The following is an 18,443-nucleotide window of genomic DNA, read 5'->3' on the forward strand; positions in this document are numbered from 1 at the left end:
ACAGTCACAGAAGCGGCAAAAATATACAATGCCAGAAAACCGCACAATTATGAAATGCTACTACAAATCTGAACCTCAAAGGCGTGGCTACCAAAAAAGGATGCATCAGCTATGGAAACAAGAGTACCCTGACTCACAGATAACAGAACCCCGACTGGCTGACCAACGAAGATTCATAATCAGAAACAAAGTGTTCAGTGAAGTTGAACTCAAAGAAATCCAGAAAATTTGCAAAGTAGATTACCATCAGACCACAGCACAGACAGCAGCAGAGACTCCAGCAACACTTGGAATGGTGGAACAGATTGAACCAGAAGAAAGTGTGGCGCTTTTGCAAGAATTTGAGGAACCAGCACTTGAAACATCTGTTGAACCACCAGGAACCTTGACAGCAAGACAACAAGAGCTCAAGGATAAGATCATGGCTCATGCTGCAGCAAATGCAATAAGACAGCGGCTCCCAACTCTAAAAACAGTGCCCAAGAGACACCTGGCGCCTCTCATGAAAGATGTGAATGCAGCACTCTCCACTGTCCAAATAACATCAATTGAACAAACAAACCAGTTTGCCTACAGTGCAGCAGTGATAGTAACAGAAGAGCTTGGGCTCCTACAACCAAGGCAGCCCCAAAGAAAATCGACTGGAAAACCAAAGTGGAAGGTCAGGCTAGAGTTGAAAATCAAGAAACTTAGATCAGATGCAAGTAACCTGAAAAATATGAAAGAGAAGAAACTGAAGAATGACAAAATCAAGCAATACCTGATCCGAAAGTACTGGCTGAACACCAGAAAAATTGAAGAAGCTTTGGAAATCGTGAAAGAACAAATTACAGCAACAGCCAGAAAAATTGAAAGGTATGAAGCCAGAATCATCCAGTACAGACAAAATCAACTGTTTCAATCAGACCAAAGACGGTTCTACCAGAGTCTGAACCAAACAACAGACACAGTAACCATAAAGCCAGAGAAAACTGCAACAACAAAGTTCTGGAAAGAACTTTGGGAAAATAATAAAAACTACAACAAAAACGCTGGGTGGATAAAGGAGTTTGAAGGAAAATTCTCACAGAACAAAATGGAACTGATGGAAATAACAACTGAAATGATCAGCAAACGAGTGCAAAAAGTCAAGAACTGGACATCGCCTGGTAGTGATCAACTTCATGGATTTTGGCTCAAACATCTGATTAGTTTACATGGAAAAATGGCCCAACAATTCAATGAGATGCTGCAGAAAGGAAGTATCAGTGAATGGCTAACAACTGGAAGAACATACCTGATACAAAAGGATCCAGCAAAAGGAGCAGCACCAGGAAACTACAGGCCAATAACGTGTCTGCCCACTATGTTTAAACTACTGACTGGCATCATAGCTGACAGAATTCAAGACTATCTTGAAGAAAAAAACATCTTGCCAGATGAACAGAAAGGCAACAAACGGAAAAGCAGGGGCACAAAAGACCAGTTATTGATTGACAAAATGATTCTGGAGAACTGTAAGAGCCGAAAAGCTAATCTTCACATGACGTGGATTGACTACAAAAAGGCCTTTGACTCACTCCCACACAGCTGGATCATCAAGTGCCTGGATGCCATCGGGATTAGTAAAAACGTTGGCACCTTCATTGAAAACATGATGGAGCACTGGAAAACTGAACTGTTTGTTGGAAATGAAAGCTATGGACTTGTCAACATCAGGAGAGGAATTTTCCAGGGAGATTCATTGTCCCCTCTGCTTTTCATTATTGCCATGATCCCTCTGTCAACAATCTTACAAAAAAACAAATCTCGGCTATCAAATATCTAAGAATTCTCACAAAATTTCACATTTGATGTACATGGATGACCTGAAGCTATATGGGAAAACGGAGACTGAAATACAGTCTCTGACCAACACTGTCCGAATTTTTAGCACTGATATCAACATGGAGTTTGGTTTGGACAAATGTTCGACAGTGGCATTGAAGAAGGGAAAAATCATTGAAAGTGAGGGCATAAATATGCCCAATGGCCAAACAATAAAGTGTCACCAGCCAGAGGCCTATAAATATCTGGGCATATTACAGCTGGACAACATCAAGCATGAACATGTGAAGACTGTGGTCAGCAAAGAATACACACAAAGGGTCAGAAAAATTCTCAAAAGCAAGCTCAATGGAGGCAACACCATCAAGGCCATAAACACCTGGGCCATACCTGTCATAAGATATACTGCTGGCATTATAAATTGGACACAGGTGGAACTGGACAATTTGGACAGAAAAACAAGAAAACTCATGACCATTCATCATTCACTGCACCCTCGCAGTGATGTTGACCGGCTCTATCTGCCTAGAAGATCAGGGGGCAGAGGACTCTTACAAGTAAAGCAAGCAGTCAAAGAAGAAGAACATGCCCTGGCAGAATATGTCAAGCAAAGTGAAGAACCTGCTTTGATTGAAGTCAAAAATCAGAAACGCCTCAAAACACAGCAGACAAAAAACCAGTACAAGAAAACCGCACTACAAACTAGAGCTGACAGCTGGCACAACAAAACACTGCATGGAAAGTTCCTTGACAAAATTGAAGGAAAAGCTGATAAGGAGAAGACCTGGCTCTGGCTCACGAATGGGACCCTGAAGAAGGAGACAGAAGGCCTGATCCTTGCAGCCCAGGAGCAAGCCATCAGAACAAATGCAATTAAGGCCAAGATTGAAAAATCAGCTGATGACCCAAAATGCAGACTGTGCAAGGAAACCGACGAAACCATTGATCATATCCTCAGCTGCTGTAAGAAAATCGCACAGACAGACTACAAACAGAGGCACAACTATGTGGCCCAAATGATTCATTGGAACTTATGCCTCAAGTACCACCTCCCAGCAGCAAAGAACTGGTGGGATCACAAACCTGCAAAAGTATTGGAAAATGAACATGCAAAGATACTGTGGGACTTCCGAATCCAGACTGACAAAGTTCTGGAACACAACACACCAGACATCACAGTTGTGGAAAAGAACAAGGTTTGGATCATTGATGTTGCCATCCCAGGTGACAGTCGCATAGATGAAAAACAACAGGAAAAACTCAGCCGCTATCAGGACCTCAAGATTGAACTTCAAAGACTCTGGCAGAAACCAGTACAGGTGGTCCCGGTGGTGATGGGCACACTGGGTGCTGTGCCAAAAGATCTCAGCCGGCATTTGGAAACAATAGACATTGACAAAATCACCATCTGCCAACTGCAAAAGGCCACCCTACTGGGATCTGCACACATCATCAGAAAATACATCACACAGTCCTAGACACTTGGGAAGTGTTCGACTTGTGGTTTTGCGAAACGAAATCCAGCATATCTATCTTGTTTGCTGTGCCATACAACATCGTTGTGTTGATAATAATAATAACTACAGTATTAAGGGGTCGCGGCATCAGGAAGGTTGAGAATCACTGGCTGAAAGAGAAGCAGGGTCTGTGGAGCCTCCAGAAATGAAGACTGTGGGGAGGGGGCTGGAGAGGAGCCCCGTGTGGACATGGGGAAGGAGGCCCCGAGGGAGGGGGAATGGGCTTCCTTCCTGCAGGGCTTGGTGGGAGTGGGCCTTGGCTTTGGGAGTTCTAGTTCACCCACATCCAGAGAAACTGTGACCCCCACCGACCATGGACCGGACTTGGCCGAGAGAAGACCCTTGACCAAGAGAACATACTGCGGGGGTCCCTGGGAATGGGCCTTGGTTTTGGGAGTTGCAGTTCACCTGTAGCCAGAGAGCGCTGAACCCAGCTGAGGTCAGATCTGGACCAGACCCAACATGGCCAGCTGTACAGGCAGGCCTGGTTTAATAATAATAATAATAATAATAATAATAATAATAATAATAATAATAATAATAATAAATATCTATTTATTTCCTTCTCTTCTCCCTCTCGGGACCCAAAGCGGCTGACAACGTATTGAAATCCCATAAACAACAGATTAGATGAATCCTAGAAACACAATGGGACAGACAGGTGAAGGGACACAACTGGAGTGGACCTTCAAGCCCGTGAGGCGTCCCGTGGAGACCCGTCTGGGGAGGAGGGCATCCTGGGAGTTGGAGCAGGAGCAGGATCACCTTAAAGAAATGTGGGAGTTAGATTGCAATAAGGAAATACACCCTCAAATTTGGAAAGAAATGTGGAATATGCGTATATTAAAAAACATGTCTATAAGAATAAAAGAGAATTATTATAAAGTGGTTTGGAGATGGTACCTCACACCAATTAGATTAAATCAAATTGATAAGAAATATTCTAAGCAGTGCTGGAGGGGATGCCAGGAAAATGGTACATATATACATATGTGGTGGTCCTGTAAATATGTTCAAAAATTTTGGGAGAACGTTTTTAAAGAAATAAAGGGAATCACCAAAACAGAAATAATAGGAACGCCTGAAATAGCACTGTTGTCATTTATGGATAATATTCAAGTATCAAAAGAGTTAAAGGAACTAATCGCCAACTTGCTAACAGCAGCAAGATTGTTAATAGCCAAAAAATGGAAAGGTAGTGAGGAGTGCCAATTGGAAGAATGGTATAAGGAGGTTTGGGATATTGCGTTAAATGATACATTGACATGTAAGATTAAAATTAAAAGAGGGATATTAAAAAAGGATGATTTTGGGAAGATATGGGGAAAATTTATAGAGTTTGTATATGTAGAAGGTAAGGGGAAAAAACCTGTAAAAGAAACAATGGAATTTTGGAAATAAATATTGTAACTGGCTGGTCTGGGGTGAAGGGATAGCACTAGGTGAGGGGTAATAAAAGGTAAATAATATGAGTATGTAATATAGAGAGTGAAAATACTATATGAGCTTGATATATATAACTCTGTATTGCAAATTTGTTTAAGAATGTATAAGTTTCAAGTATAAATAAATAAAAATTAAAAAAAAAAGAAACACAACGGGAGAGACAGACGGAGGGAAACCACTGGAGCAGACCTTCAGGCCCGTGAGGCGTCCCGTGGAGACCCGTCTGGGGAGGAGGGCGTCCTGGGAGTTGTAGGCCTCCCTCCCTCCGCCCGCCGAGGACGGGCCTGGCCCACACTCCCGCCGCCAACCGGGCCCCTCCGCCTCCCCCCCGGGCACCCCGGCGAGCCCCCCTCCCTCCCTCTCCCCACAGACCTCTCTCTCTCTCTCTCTCTCTCTCTCCGTCCTCTTCCCTCCGCCGCCTTCCTTCCGCCTCACAGACACAGACCAGGCCTCAGGCCAGGCCAGGCGCCGCCATCTTCCCCCTCCTCTTCCTCCTTCCCCGCAGCCCGCCCTCGCCCTCCTCCCATTGGCTGAGCCCGGGACGCCCCGCCCACCGAAGGAACCCCATTGGCTGCCTGCCGCTCCCCCTCCTTTGATTGACTCCTGAGCAGTTGCCCAACGTCACACCCTTGAAGTCCTGACGGAGTTTCTGGGGGAGAACCGGGCATGATGGGAGTTGTAGTTCATCCCATTCCTTATGTGTTTTGGACAGTAATAAAAACACTGACTTGGTCAAATAACCTGGGCAACGCCGAGTTGTTATTATTATACTGTTACCATATATTATATTATATTATAAAATTATTTGATTAGAATATAATAATATAACAGTATAATAATAAGATAATAATATATAATAATACTATAATATAATCATCATATTATAATGATAAATAGTTATAATACCACAGTATATTATAGAATAATTTAACAGTTACAATACATGAGAATTCCTTCCTTCCTTCGTGACGGACAGCCACGGCATGAGGTCCCAGCAAAGCCCCCTTCCCTTCCATAGCCTTACATCATTATTTTACAATGTCATATATATTTATGTTATAATAGTTATATTTTAGTAGTATATATTATGTCATTATTATAGTGTTATAGTGGCTCGACAGCAGTACGTGTGAAAAAGACCTTGGAGTCCTTGTGGACAACAAGTTAAACATGAGCCAACAATGTGATGCGGCTGCTAAAAAAGCCAATGGGATTCTGGCCTCATCAATAGGGGAATAGCGTCTAGATCCAGGGAAGTCCTGCTCCCCCTTATTCTATTCTGCCTTGGTCAGACCACTTGACCTGGAATCACACTGTGTCCAATTCTGGGCACCACAGTTGAAGGGAGATGTTGACAAGCTGGAAAGCGTCCAGAGCAACTAAAATGATCAAAGGTCTGGAGAACAAGCCCTATGAGGAGCGGCTTAAAGAGCTGGGCATGTTTAGCCTGCAGAAGAGAAGGCTGAGAGGAGACATAATAGCCATGTACAAATACGTGAAGGGAAGTCATAGGGAGGAGGGAGGGAGCTTGTTTTCTGCTGCCCTGCAGACTAGGACACAAGGGAACAATGGCTTCAAACTACAGGAAAGGAGATTCCACCTGAACATCAGGAAGAACTTCCTCCCTGTGAGAAGGGCTGTTCGACAGTGGAACTCTCTCCCCGGGGCCGTGGTGGAGGCTCCTTCTTTGGAGGCTTTTAAGCAGAGGCTGGATGGCCATCTGTTGGGGGTGCTTTGAATGCGATTTCCTGCTTCTTAGCGGGGGGTTGAACTGGATGGCCCATGAGGTCTCTTCCAACTCTACTATTCTATGATTCTACCACTGGGCTCCCTCCATGTCTGAGCCTCCACCAACTCCCACTGGAGTGTTGCAGCACACCAAAATACCTGGACTCTGCTCTGATGTACAAGAAACACTCAAGAACGGAAATTGGAAGGTTGGTGGACAGAAAAAGAGACTGAATGATGGGCTTAAAGCCAGCCTGAAAACCTGTGTAATAAACACCGAGAGAGAACTGGGAAGCCCTGGCTCTTGAGCGCTTCCGCTGGAGGTCAGTTGTGACCAGCAGTGCTGTGGAATTGGAAGAGGGATGAATTTAGGGCGAAAGGGAGAAGTGTGCCAAGAGGAAGAAGGCATGCCAAACCAACCCAGACCGGGACCACCTTCCGTCTGGAATGAGATGCCCTCACTGTGGAAGAACGAACATGCGGGTCAGGAATAGGAGGGCTCCACGTGTCCACCGCGAAGACACTACACTTGAAAGGCCATCATGCTTGCACAACCAGGGATCCCCTAAGTAAGTGACTTGAGTAAGGGCTCTTCAGAAATATTTGGGTGGCTCTGGAAGCCTTGATTCACCCTTTCCTTCTTTCAGCTTCTTCCTTCCTTCCGCTTCCTTTTCTACGCAGTGTGCTTTCTTTGGAGAAGAGGGGAGGCTGAACAATCTCTACGTTTGAGACTACGGCTCTGAAGAATATACCGGTGACACCAGATCTGGGTGTAAACACTATGCATGTAACTTCTATTCTGCACGAAAAATCATACACTGTCCTGGCACCAAGCAGATCCATTCACACACACATATTCACTCACACTCCCACACTCGCCCATCTTCTCACAAAAGACTGATCCATTTCCTAGCAGACCCTGAAGGAGAGGGTTTGGGGCAACCGTCAGCCAGCCACTTTCTTTCAGGATCCCAGCCACTGCCAGCTAGAAACCCTTGAGTCTGTGCTGTGCGTGTATGAGATGATGTGACACTGAGGGGAAGCATACGAGACAAATCTTCCGCTGACTCTAAGTAGAGCAAATCACCACTCAGGAACACTGTCCTTATTACAAACAAAGAATTATTTATTGATGGTTTCTTTAGTCCAAAAAGCGTAACTGGTTGCAAAGGTTTACTTCTTCCGTTTCATTTGTACATAATATAGATAATATCTTTCATTCTGTAACATCAACCACTTGACTGGAACTTTGTCTCAACAGTATTCCTTTTCCTCAGCTCTATCTCACTGGAAACTTAAACCTAACTGACTTCAGACATCTTCTTTCAAGCTCACTGGCTAGAGAACTTCACTAACTCACTCTTTTTAAAACATTCCCTCCTTTTTCATCCAGCTAGCTCCGCCCCTTTCGTGCTAGCTTCGAAATAGTTGCATTTCTACAGAAGCAGCTACGTTACCATGGTGACACATAGCCAATCAGCAGTAGCCAACTCCTGCCCACCTTGACCACTGAATCAACATTACATAACATAGACAAAAATCCCCAATAAAATAGGGCTTTCCGTTACAGGGGACCTTCTCACAGCGACACCAGAGGCACTCCAAGCGGCCAGCTTCTAGTCAAAGGAAATCTAGTATCATGCCAAGTTTTAACTTTGTGTTATTTTATTTTCCGTGTCAGGAGCAGCTTGAGTCGCTTCTGGGGAGAGTGCGGATGAGCTCCCTCTATCAGCTCCAGCTCCATGCGGGGAAATGAGAGAAGCCTCCCACAAGGATGGTGAAACGTCAAAACATCCGGGCGTCCCCTGGGCAACGTCCTTGCAGACGGCCAATTCTCTCACTCCAGAAGCAACTCAGTTTGCTCCTGACACGAAAAAACAAAAACTTTGTGTTATTAAAATACATTATAACTGTACTCTCAATTAGTTTCTGACATGATAGATCAAATAAAATCACTGGGCTTCCACCGTTACTGAGGCTCAACCAACTCAGATGCTCCACCATCCTGTGCTTTCCAAATTTTATCTTCTATTTTTAAAGGTTATTAACTTAAAATCTGCATGAACCAAATCTTCTAACCTTCCCATTTGTGTGAACATGTTTGTACAATTTCCCAGCAAAGCGACCAGACGTGGTCTCTGAAAGCCTCATTCATCTAACAGAACTCACTCTTCCCTGAACACTTGGCATCAAAAGAATAGCAATCCTTTGGGTTCAGAACAAAACAAGCTGACGACCAAACTTGGCACACAGAACGTGGGAGTTGTAGTTCACCCTTCATCCAGAGAGCATTCGGAAGCCCACCAATGACGGATGTGGACCAAACTTAGCACACACAACCCTGATGACCAACAGAACACACTGGAGGGGTTTGCGGGATAGACAAGGCAGTGAAAAAGAATCGATGGTGATCAAAGCAGTGAATACATGTTGTATAAAGCATAATAGGAACAATAATGTCTGAAGGAAGACAATGGAATCCAAACCCATGTCATCAACACAGAGGAAGGAAATGATCTTCAATGGCGCTCTAGATTAAACATTAAACCCCATTTTGGGCTAAAACCAGGTCTACCCACCCCTCCAGTTTCAGCCGTTTTGACCCTTATAAATCCCCTTCTTTTTTGCAAATAAAAAAATAAAAAACAGATTAAAAGCAAGAATACAAAAAGGCAGAAATTGTATATAATGTTTCAACTACATGAAACTAACTACTACATGAGATACAAACTAAATCAGAAACACACACATTAATGAAACAATTACCTACATAGACACACAACTGAACTAGAAAACAGAAAGGGATTTGTGCCTAAAGGCCTCATTCTATCTGTTAATTTTTATCTCTCATTATTCTACTCCCTTTAGATAATATAATATAACCACACTTTTGATAACACTCTTACCATTAATAAATATAACAACTGACATTTGCCCACGTTGTTCTCAGTTTTTTTGTTTTGGGTAATTTGCAGGTCTTCATGAGCCATTCTTTTTGCTTTGGACTAAAACATTCCTTCCATCTATCCGTATAGTCTCATATATATATATATATATATATATATATATATATAGATATAGATATATATATATAGATATATATATATATATGTGTGTGTGTATGAATGACTATACGGACTATATTATATATAATATAGTCCGTATATAGTCCGTATATATGACTATATTATCTAAAGGGAGTAGAATAATATATATACACACACACACACTTTAGTATATCACAGTAACAACCCATGTTTTCATTCTAATTGATCATCCAACATTCTCAACATATAAAACTCTAGTTTCATTTAACCTTGCTTACTTCCAGAATGGAACATATTTTAGTTCAATCTTTCTACAATACACCACATGTGAGGAAATGTCCCAACTATGAGGTTGAATTTCCAAAATTTGCAAGAGTTCCTTTTGTACATTTTAAAATGACACTCTGGTGTCAATTAACACCATTCTCTCCAGAGTGTACTATGTGATGTCTATGTATAATGTTATTCCGTGAAAGGCTCTGTCCACACTCCATGCATTTCTACGGTTTCTCCCCAGTGTGAGTCCTTTGATGTTTACGTAGAGTTCCACTCCCAGTAAATCTCTGTCCACACTCCAGACATTTATAGGGTTTCTCTCCAGTGTGGGTCCTTTCATGGGAACGTAGGCCTGAACTCTGAATGAAGCTCTGTCCACACTCCAGGCATTTATAGGGTTTCTCCCCAGTGTGAGTCCTTTGATGTTGACGTAGGTTTGAACTATGAGTGAAGCTCTGTCCACACTCCAGGCAGTTATAGGGTTTCTCCCCAGTGTGAGTCCTTTGATGTTGACGTAGGTTTGAACTATGAGTGAAGCTCTGTCCACACTCCAGGCAGTTATAGGGTTTCTCCCCAGTGTGGGTCCTTTGATGTGAACGTAGAGCTGAACTCTGAGTGAAGCTCTGTCCACACTCCAGGCATTTATAGGGTTTCTCCCCAGTGTGAGTCCTTTGATGTCTACGTAGTGCTGAACTATCAGCGAAGCTCTGTCCACACTCCAGGCATTTATAGGGTTTCTCCCCAGCATGAGTCCTTTGATGTGAACGTAGTCCTGAACTACGAGTGAAGCTCTGTCCACACTCCAGGCAGTTATAGGGTTTCTCCCCAGTGTGAGTCCTTTGATGTGAACGTAGTCCTGAACTACGAGTGAAGCTCTGTCCACACTCCAGGCATTTATAGGGTTTCTCCCCAGCATGAGTCCTTTGATGTGAACGTAGTCCTGAACTACGAGCGAAGCTCTGTCCACACTCCAGGCAGTTATAGGGTTTCTCCCCAGTGTGAGTCCTTTGATGTGAACGTAGTCCTGAACTACGAGTGAAGCTCTGTCCACACTCCAGGCAGTTATAGGGTTTCTCCCCAATGTGAGTCCTTTGATGTGAACTATGAGAAAAGCTCTGTCCACACTCCAGGCAGTTATAGGGTTTCTCCCCAGTGTGAGTCCTTTGATGTCTACGTAGTGCTGAACTACGAGCGAAGCTCTGTCCACACTCCAGGCAGTTATAGGGTTTCTCCCCAGTGTGAGTCCTTTGATGTGAACGTAGTCCTGAACTACGAGTGAAGCTCTGTCCACACTCCAGGCAGTTATAGGGTTTCTCCCCAATGTGAGTCCTTTGATGTGAACGTAGTCCTGTACTATGAGAAAAGCTCTGTCCACACTCCAGGCAGTTATAGGGTTTCTCCCCAGTGTGAGTCCTTTGATGTCTACGTAGTGCTGAACTATCAGCGAAGCTCTGTCCACACTCCAGGCAGTTATAGGGTTTCTCCCCAGTGTGAGTCCTTTGATGTGTATGTAAGTGTGCCTTCTGAGGAAAGCTCTGTCCACACTCCAGGCAGTTATAGGGTTTCTCCCCAATGTGAGTCCTTTGATGTCTATGTAGATTTGAATTATGAGAGAAGCTCTTTCCACATGCAATACATTTATATGCTTTCTCCTCCATGTCAACAGAGTTATGTGCTATGTACATTTAATTCCAATATGGACACTTGATTCTTGTTTTTCCCTTTCTGATTACTCACAGCACTGGGTTCAAATTACAGGAAAGTAGATTCCATCTGAACATTAAGAAGAACTTCCTGACTGTAAGAGCTGTTCAGCAGTGGAACTCTCTGCCTCAAAATGTAGTGGAGGCTCCTTTGGAATCTTTTAATCAGAGGCTAGATACTCATCTGTCCAGGGTACTTTGCACTTTTCCTGCACGGCAGAGGCCTGGACTGGGTGCCTCATGCAGTCTCTTCCGACTCTACGGTTCTACTCTAGAATCCAAAGTGAATGTAGGAATACTGCAGGATCAGCCCCTTGAGAGGAATCCTTTTTCCTAGAGGACTGGTTTCCTGCCTGCACTTTGGTTTCCAAATGCCTTAATATCGACTAGAAGCTGGTTCGTTTCCCATCACGGCAGGGGTGGCTCCAGAGAACTCTCATGTCCTGGTCAAGAAAGAAGAAGCAAAAGGTTAGACATGAAGCCGCATACCTCTGGCTCAAGGTAAACAAAGCAAAAAGGGAAAGAAGAAAGGAAAGGTGGAAGGAAGGAAACACAGAAGGACAGGATAAGAGAAGGAAGGAATCATGGAAGGAAGGAACTGAACCCTTTCCCCCATATTAGAGGGCCACACCCATTTCATTGGGTCAGACCCAAACGTGGTTAAAGGAACAGAAGGCAGGCAGGCAGGCAGAACTCCTTCCCACATTCAAGGGTGTAACATATTCTGGATCATGGGTTTCCGTGAATTACCAGCATTGTGCTAAATGCTCAAAGGAACAAGGATTTCTTTATTGATTACGTCATTATCTCCCCTGCCACAGGGACCCCCAACTCTGCTTCCTCAGCATCTCAAAGGGTCACTCCGGCCACATTTCCCAAATGAATCTTCCAAGCTAACAAGGACCTGCATTCCTAACTGGCTAATTCAAAGCCATGTTGTGGCTGACAAGGAGGAGGAGCCGGGTGCTTCTCCCTCAGCGCATCTGCCAGTGGTGAAGCATGAGCTTGCCCTCCCTCAACTGCAGCCTTGTTGCCCCAAGGAAGCTTCTGGCCCTCCCCACCCCTGTGATCCCGGCCCAAAGGAGAAGGAGGAAGAGGTGGAGAAGAGAGAGGAGGGAACAGGGCAGCCTGAGAGGGAGGGAAGGAAGGAAGGAAGAAATGCAAGACTGTAATCCGGGAAACCAGCTTGAAAGCATCTGGATAAGAATCAAGGGAACCGGGACTCAAAAAGATCTTGTCGTGGGTGTCTACTACAGACCTCCGAGTCAGGATGAAGGACTTGATGAAGCCTTCTGTCAACAGCTGACCAAACAGGCACAAAGAAGAGATATAGTAGTCATGGGCGATTTCAATTATCCCGATATCTGCTGGAAAACAAACTCAGCCAAGAGTACAAATTTTATGGTCCAGAAGGTAGAAGAGGCAACAAGGGGATCAGCAACTCTTGATCTAATCTTAACAAATGTGGAAGACCTGATCAACACAGTTGAAGTGGTTGGATCCTTAGGGGCAAGTGACCATGTGCTCCTGCAGTTTGCAATACAAAGGAATGCTGAAACTAAGACAAGTCAAACACGCATTCTGGACTTTAAGAGAGCTGACTTCCAAAAAATGAAGGAATTACTGAGCGGCATTCCATGGACGCCGACATTAAAAAACAAGGGAGTTAAGGATGGATGGGAGTTTTTCAAAAGTGAAATACTCAAGGCGCAAATGCAAACAGTGCCAACAAAGAAGAAAAATAAGACAAGTGCAAAGAAGCCAGAATGGATGTCCAAAGAACTTCTAACTGAGCTAAAGCTCAAAAGTGACATGCACAAGAAGTGGAAAAGGGGAGAAATCACCAAAGAAGAATTCAAACGTATAGCCAACACCTGTAGGGAAAAGGTTCGCAAGGCTAAAGCGCAAAATGAGCTCAGGCTTGCCAGGGACATAAAAAACAACAACAAAGGCTTTTTTGCTTTCGTTGGTAGAAAAAGGAAGAAAAAGGAGGCGATAGGGCCATTGCAAGGAGAAGATGGGGTGATGGCGACAGGGGACAGGGAAAAGGCAGAACTGCTCAATGCCTTCTTTGCCTCGGTCTTCTCAGAAAAAGAAAGCCATCTTCAACCTCAGCAACATGAAATGGACAAAGGATTGGGGGAAATCCAACCCCAAATAGGGAGACACGTTGTCCAGGAACACCTGGCCTCTCTAAACGAATTCAAGTCCCCAGGGCCAGATCAGCTACACCCAAGAGTACTGAAGGAACTAGCGGAAGTTATTTCAGAACCACTGGCAATTATCTTCGAGAGTTCTTGGAGAACGGGAGAAGTCCCAGCAGATTGGAGGAGGGCGAATGTGGTCCCTATCTTCAAGAAGGGAAAAAAGAACGACCCAAACAATTACCGTCCGGTCAGCCTCACATCAGTACCAGGCAAAATTCTGGAAAAGATCATTAAGGAAGTGGTCTGCGAACACTTAGAAACAAATGCGGTCATTGCTAATAGTCAACACGGATTTACCAAAAACAAGTCATGCCAGACTAATCTGATCTCTTTTTTCGATAGAGTTACGAGTTGGGTCGATACAGGGAATGCTGTGGATGTAGCGTACCTGGATTTCAGTAAGGCCTTCGACAAAGTCCCCCACGACCTTCTGGCAAACAAACTAGTAAAATGTGGGCTAGACAAAACTACGGTTAGGTGGATCTGTAATTGGCTAAGCGAACGAACCCAAAGGGTGCTCACCAACGCGTCGTCTTCATCATGGAAAGAAGTGACAAGTGGAGTGCCGCAGGGCTCCGTCCTGGGCCCGGTTCTGTTCAACATCTTTATTAACGACTTAGATGAAGGGTTAGAAGGTACGATCATCAAGTTTGCAGACGACACAAAACTGGGAGGGATAGCTAACACTCCAGAAGACAGGAGCAGAATTCAAAACGATCTTGACAGACTAGAGAGATGGGCCAAAACTAACAAAATGAAGTTTAACAGGGACAAATGCAAGATACTTCACTTCGGCAGAAAAAATGGAAATCAAAGATACAGAATGGGGGACGCCTGGCTTGACAGCAGTGTGTGCGAAAAAGACCTTGGAGTCCTCGTGGACAACAAGTTAAACATGAGCCAACAATGTGATGCGGCTGCTAAAAAAGCCAATGGGATTCTGGCCTGCATCAATAGGGGAATAGCGTCTAGATCCAGGGAAGTTATGCTCCCCCTCTATTCTGCCTTGGTCAGACCACACCTGGAATACTGTGTCCAATTTTGGGCACCACAGTTGAAGGGAGATGTTGACAAGCTGGAAAGCGTCCAGAGGAGGGCGACTAAAATGATTAAGGGTCTGGAGAACAAGCCCTATGAGGAGCGGCTTAAAGAGCTGGGCATGTTTAGCCTGCAGAAGAGAAGGCTGAGAGGAGACATGATAGCCATGTATAAATACGTGAAGGGAAGTCATAGGGAGGAGGGAGCAAGCTTGTTTTCTGCTGCCCTGCAGACTAGGACACGGAACAATGGCTTCAAACTACAGGAAAGGAGATTCCACTTGAACATCAGGAAGAACTTCCTCACTGTGAGAGCTGTTCGACAGTGGAACTCTCTCCCCGGGGCCGTGGTGGAGGCTCCTTCCTTGGAGGCTTTTAAGCAGAGGCTGGATGGCCATCTGTCGGGGGTGCTTTGAATGCGATTTCCTGCTTCTTAGCAGGGGGTTGGACTAGATGGCCCATGTGGTCTCTTCCAACTCTACTATTCTATGATTCTATGATTCTAGAAGAAACAGGCCTCAAAAGAAAATGGAGTCCACGCAGAGTCTGACATGGGCTGGACTTGGCGGGTGAAGCAAGGAATCAGCAAGGCGTCTCTCACCTGGCAAGACGGAACGAGGGTCCAGGAAGGCCTATCCGAATAACCACGGGCAATGAAGTGTGCAGCTGGCACCCCATACGTCATGCAGCCTGAGACTGAGCATGTTTTGAAACCAGGCCGTAAGAACAGAAGGAACCGAAAGAAGGACGAAACTTTAGGCCAGGGGTCCTCAAACTTTTGAAGTGGGGGGCCGGTTCACGGTCCTTCAGACTATTGGGGGGGTGGACTATGAAGAAATAGTCCAAAATTAGGATTGTTGTTGTTGTGTGCCTTCAAGTCATTTCAGACCTAGGACAACCCCAAGTCTAAAGTTCAGGACAGGGGCCAGGTAAATGACCTTGGGGGCCGCATCTGGCCCACGGGCCTTCGTTTGGGGACCCCTGCTTTAGACTATCAAATGCAAGGGCCTCAAAGATCCAGCACGCTTTCCGGAACCGCCGAGACCACGTCTGTCGGGAGAACGTGATCACCTCTTCCGAGCAGGGCCTGTGCGTGAGAATATGGATGTATGGGTCTGCGTGTGGGTGAGAGCTCTCTCGGGATGTGATTTTGATAGGATTGTGATGTGAATGTCAATAAATGTTACAATGAAAGTGTTAAAACCAAATTTGGCCTCTGAGCCTCATTGATCCATCATGATTCCTTAAACACTCTGCATCCATCAAAAGAACAGGAACCCTTTCGGTTCATAACACTTGTATTATTATTATTATTCTGTTAATATGTTTATATTATTGTTATATTATTAAATTCTATTAATGTATTATATTATTTATTATAAGATTATTCTATATTTTTCTATTCTTTATTTTTTTATTCTATTTCCCTATTATTATACTATTCTGTTGTTGTTTCTTCATTCGGTCCCTTCCGACTCTTGGTGACCTCCTGGACCAGCCCAGGCCAGAGCTCCCTGTCGGCCGAGGCCACCCGCACCTCCTTCAAGGTGGAGTCAGTTCCTTCAAGGATGCCATCTACTCATCTTGCCCTCGGTCGGCCCCTCTTCCTTTTATTTATTCATTTAATTAATTAACTTATACACCGCTCTTCCTCTTACATTTTCCCCATCATCATTCTCTTCTCCAAACTTTCCCGTCTAATCATAACGTGGACCAGGGTTCTCCATTGCTGCCCCCAGTGGCACAGCCGGTTAAACCGCTGAGCTGCTTAACTTTCTGACTGAAAGGTCAGCGGTTCAAATCCAGGGAGCGGGGTGAGCTCCCGCTGTTAGCCTCAGCTCCTGCCAACCTAGCAGTTCGAAAACATGCCAATGTGAGTAGATCAATAAGTACCGCTCCGGCGGGAAAGTAACGGCGCTCCATGCGGCCATGCTGGCCACATGACCTTCGAGACGTCTATGGACAATGCCGGCTTAGAAATGGAGATGAGCACCAACCCCCAGAGTTGGACACGACTGGACATAACGTCAGTGGAAGTCTTTACCTTTTACTTTATAAAATGTTTATTATATATTATTGTATTCCTTTTATGTGCTTGTGGACGTAAGCGTTTCTTGCGGTTTTTGGCTATTCCTGGGTTGTATTGCCTTGGAATCTGATTGAGGGATTTGAACTCAACTATGTTGCTTCTTGCTAAACCCTTTTGGGATATACTTCCTATTTCCCCGTTCTGGAATTTTCCCAATCCTTTCGATATTTTACACTAAACTGCTTGCTTCTCCCTCTTCTGGGCTGTGGTGTGGGGCTGTGATCATTGGGGTTTCCAGGCCTGGGGGGCATCAATCTCCTGCCCCCTCTCACCGAAGGGAGTCGGAGCGGCTTGCAACAATATAAACAGTATAAACAAAGTCAATGAGGATAAAAATAGAAACAATCTAAAGATTAAGTAAACAACAACAAAGCAAAATACATAGAAAATGCAAACGAAACATATTAAGTACGGACCAAGAGGTGTCATCCATAAATAAGATAAGATGCAATAGAATAAGTAATACTTACCCAATGCTCCCATGAAAACATGCCCACAGATGGCACCAAATTCCAAAGCTCTGGATGAGCTCACCCAGCGGGTTCATGTGGATGTCCAATAACATGGGGGAAGGAATCGAGCCTTGCGGCACCCCACAAGCCAAAGGCCAAAGGTCCGAGCAGGTGTCCCCCAGCACCCCCATCGGGCGCCTCTCAGAGTCCCCTTTGTCCCTACAAAGCAAAGCCAAAGACTCCCAAAAAAAGCCATGTCATTGAGAGTGAACCCTACAAAACCCCACAATGGCTGAAGGGCCGAGAAGGTGCCCCCCAAAAATACCTCCAGGAAGGACCAGACCCACTGCTAGACGGTGCCCCAAGTCCCATTCCCACGAGACATCCCAGAAGGAGACCGTGGTCTATGGTATTGAAGGCCAAGAGCTCGAACACTGTTTCCATCCTAAATATCTTGGTGTCACCTTAGATCGAACACTAACATATAGGAAACACAGCATGAACACCAAGCACAAAGTAGCTGCACGCAACAACATCCTGCGGAAACTGACTGGCAGCGCATGGGGTGCAGACCCACAAGTAATAAGAACATCAGCCCTGGTCTTGTCTTTCTCAACTGCTGAGTACGCCTGTCCTGTCTGGCACAAGTCTGGCCATGCGAAGCAGGTGGACATAGCACTGAACGAAACATGCAGAATCATCACAGGAGGCCTTAAACCTACATCTGTTGATAAACTCTACAAGTTAGCTGGCATTGCCCCTCCTGACGTGCGATGGGAAGTTGCTGCTAACGGTGAGAAAAATAAGGTCGAACATTGTGAAAGCCACCCACTGCATGACTCTCAGCCTCCTCCCACCAGACTCAAATCAAGGAAGGGCTTCATGAGAACCACCCCTCCCTCCTCTTGATGTTCCTCCAGCAACAGCAAGGGTGTCCCTCTGGGCAGCTAAACCAGGCAATGCCAACTGGATGGCCCCCCAAGAGGGTCTTCCTTCCTCCAGGGCCAAACCAAGAATGGGCATCTTGGAAGTCCCTGAACAGACTCAGAAGCGGAGTGGGCAGATCTAAAGGGAACCTGGCAAGGTGGCACTCCCTGGAGGAATCCTCCCCCTTGTGTGACTGTGGAGCTGAACA

General features: G+C 45.1%; 4 protein-coding genes and 1 pseudogene across 4 annotated transcripts in view; 1 reads left to right on the plus strand and 4 right to left on the minus strand.

Moving 5' to 3' along the window:
* Positions 1-5,055, minus strand: part of LOC134294645 (zinc finger protein 658B-like) — an 81,979-nt gene extending 76,924 nt beyond the window's left edge. Inside the window, exon 1 of the mRNA XM_062966235.1 lies at positions 4,010-5,055. The gene's annotated coding sequence lies outside the window, so the exon portion shown is untranslated. The remainder of the gene's footprint in view (positions 1-4,009) is intronic.
* The window catches only part of LOC134294692 (zinc finger protein 782-like), a 121,174-nt gene extending 115,909 nt beyond the window's left edge, over positions 1-5,265 (minus strand). Inside the window, exon 1 of the mRNA XM_062966290.1 lies at positions 5,142-5,265. The gene's annotated coding sequence lies outside the window, so the exon portion shown is untranslated. The remainder of the gene's footprint in view (positions 1-5,141) is intronic.
* LOC134294681 (loricrin-like) overlaps positions 1-18,443 on the plus strand; it is a 676,447-nt gene that overhangs the window by 143,679 nt on the left and 514,325 nt on the right. The gene's annotated exons all lie outside the window — the stretch shown is intronic.
* Positions 1-18,443, minus strand: part of LOC134294684 (oocyte zinc finger protein XlCOF6-like) — a 196,020-nt gene that overhangs the window by 55,654 nt on the left and 121,923 nt on the right. The window lies entirely within an intron of this gene.
* Positions 9,735-18,443, minus strand: part of LOC134294649 (zinc finger protein 420-like) — a 40,931-nt pseudogene continuing 32,222 nt past the window's right edge.

Source organism: Anolis carolinensis, unplaced genomic scaffold (assembly GCF_035594765.1).
Source record: "Anolis carolinensis isolate JA03-04 unplaced genomic scaffold, rAnoCar3.1.pri scaffold_18, whole genome shotgun sequence".
Taxonomy (NCBI): domain Eukaryota; kingdom Metazoa; phylum Chordata; class Lepidosauria; order Squamata; family Dactyloidae; genus Anolis; species Anolis carolinensis.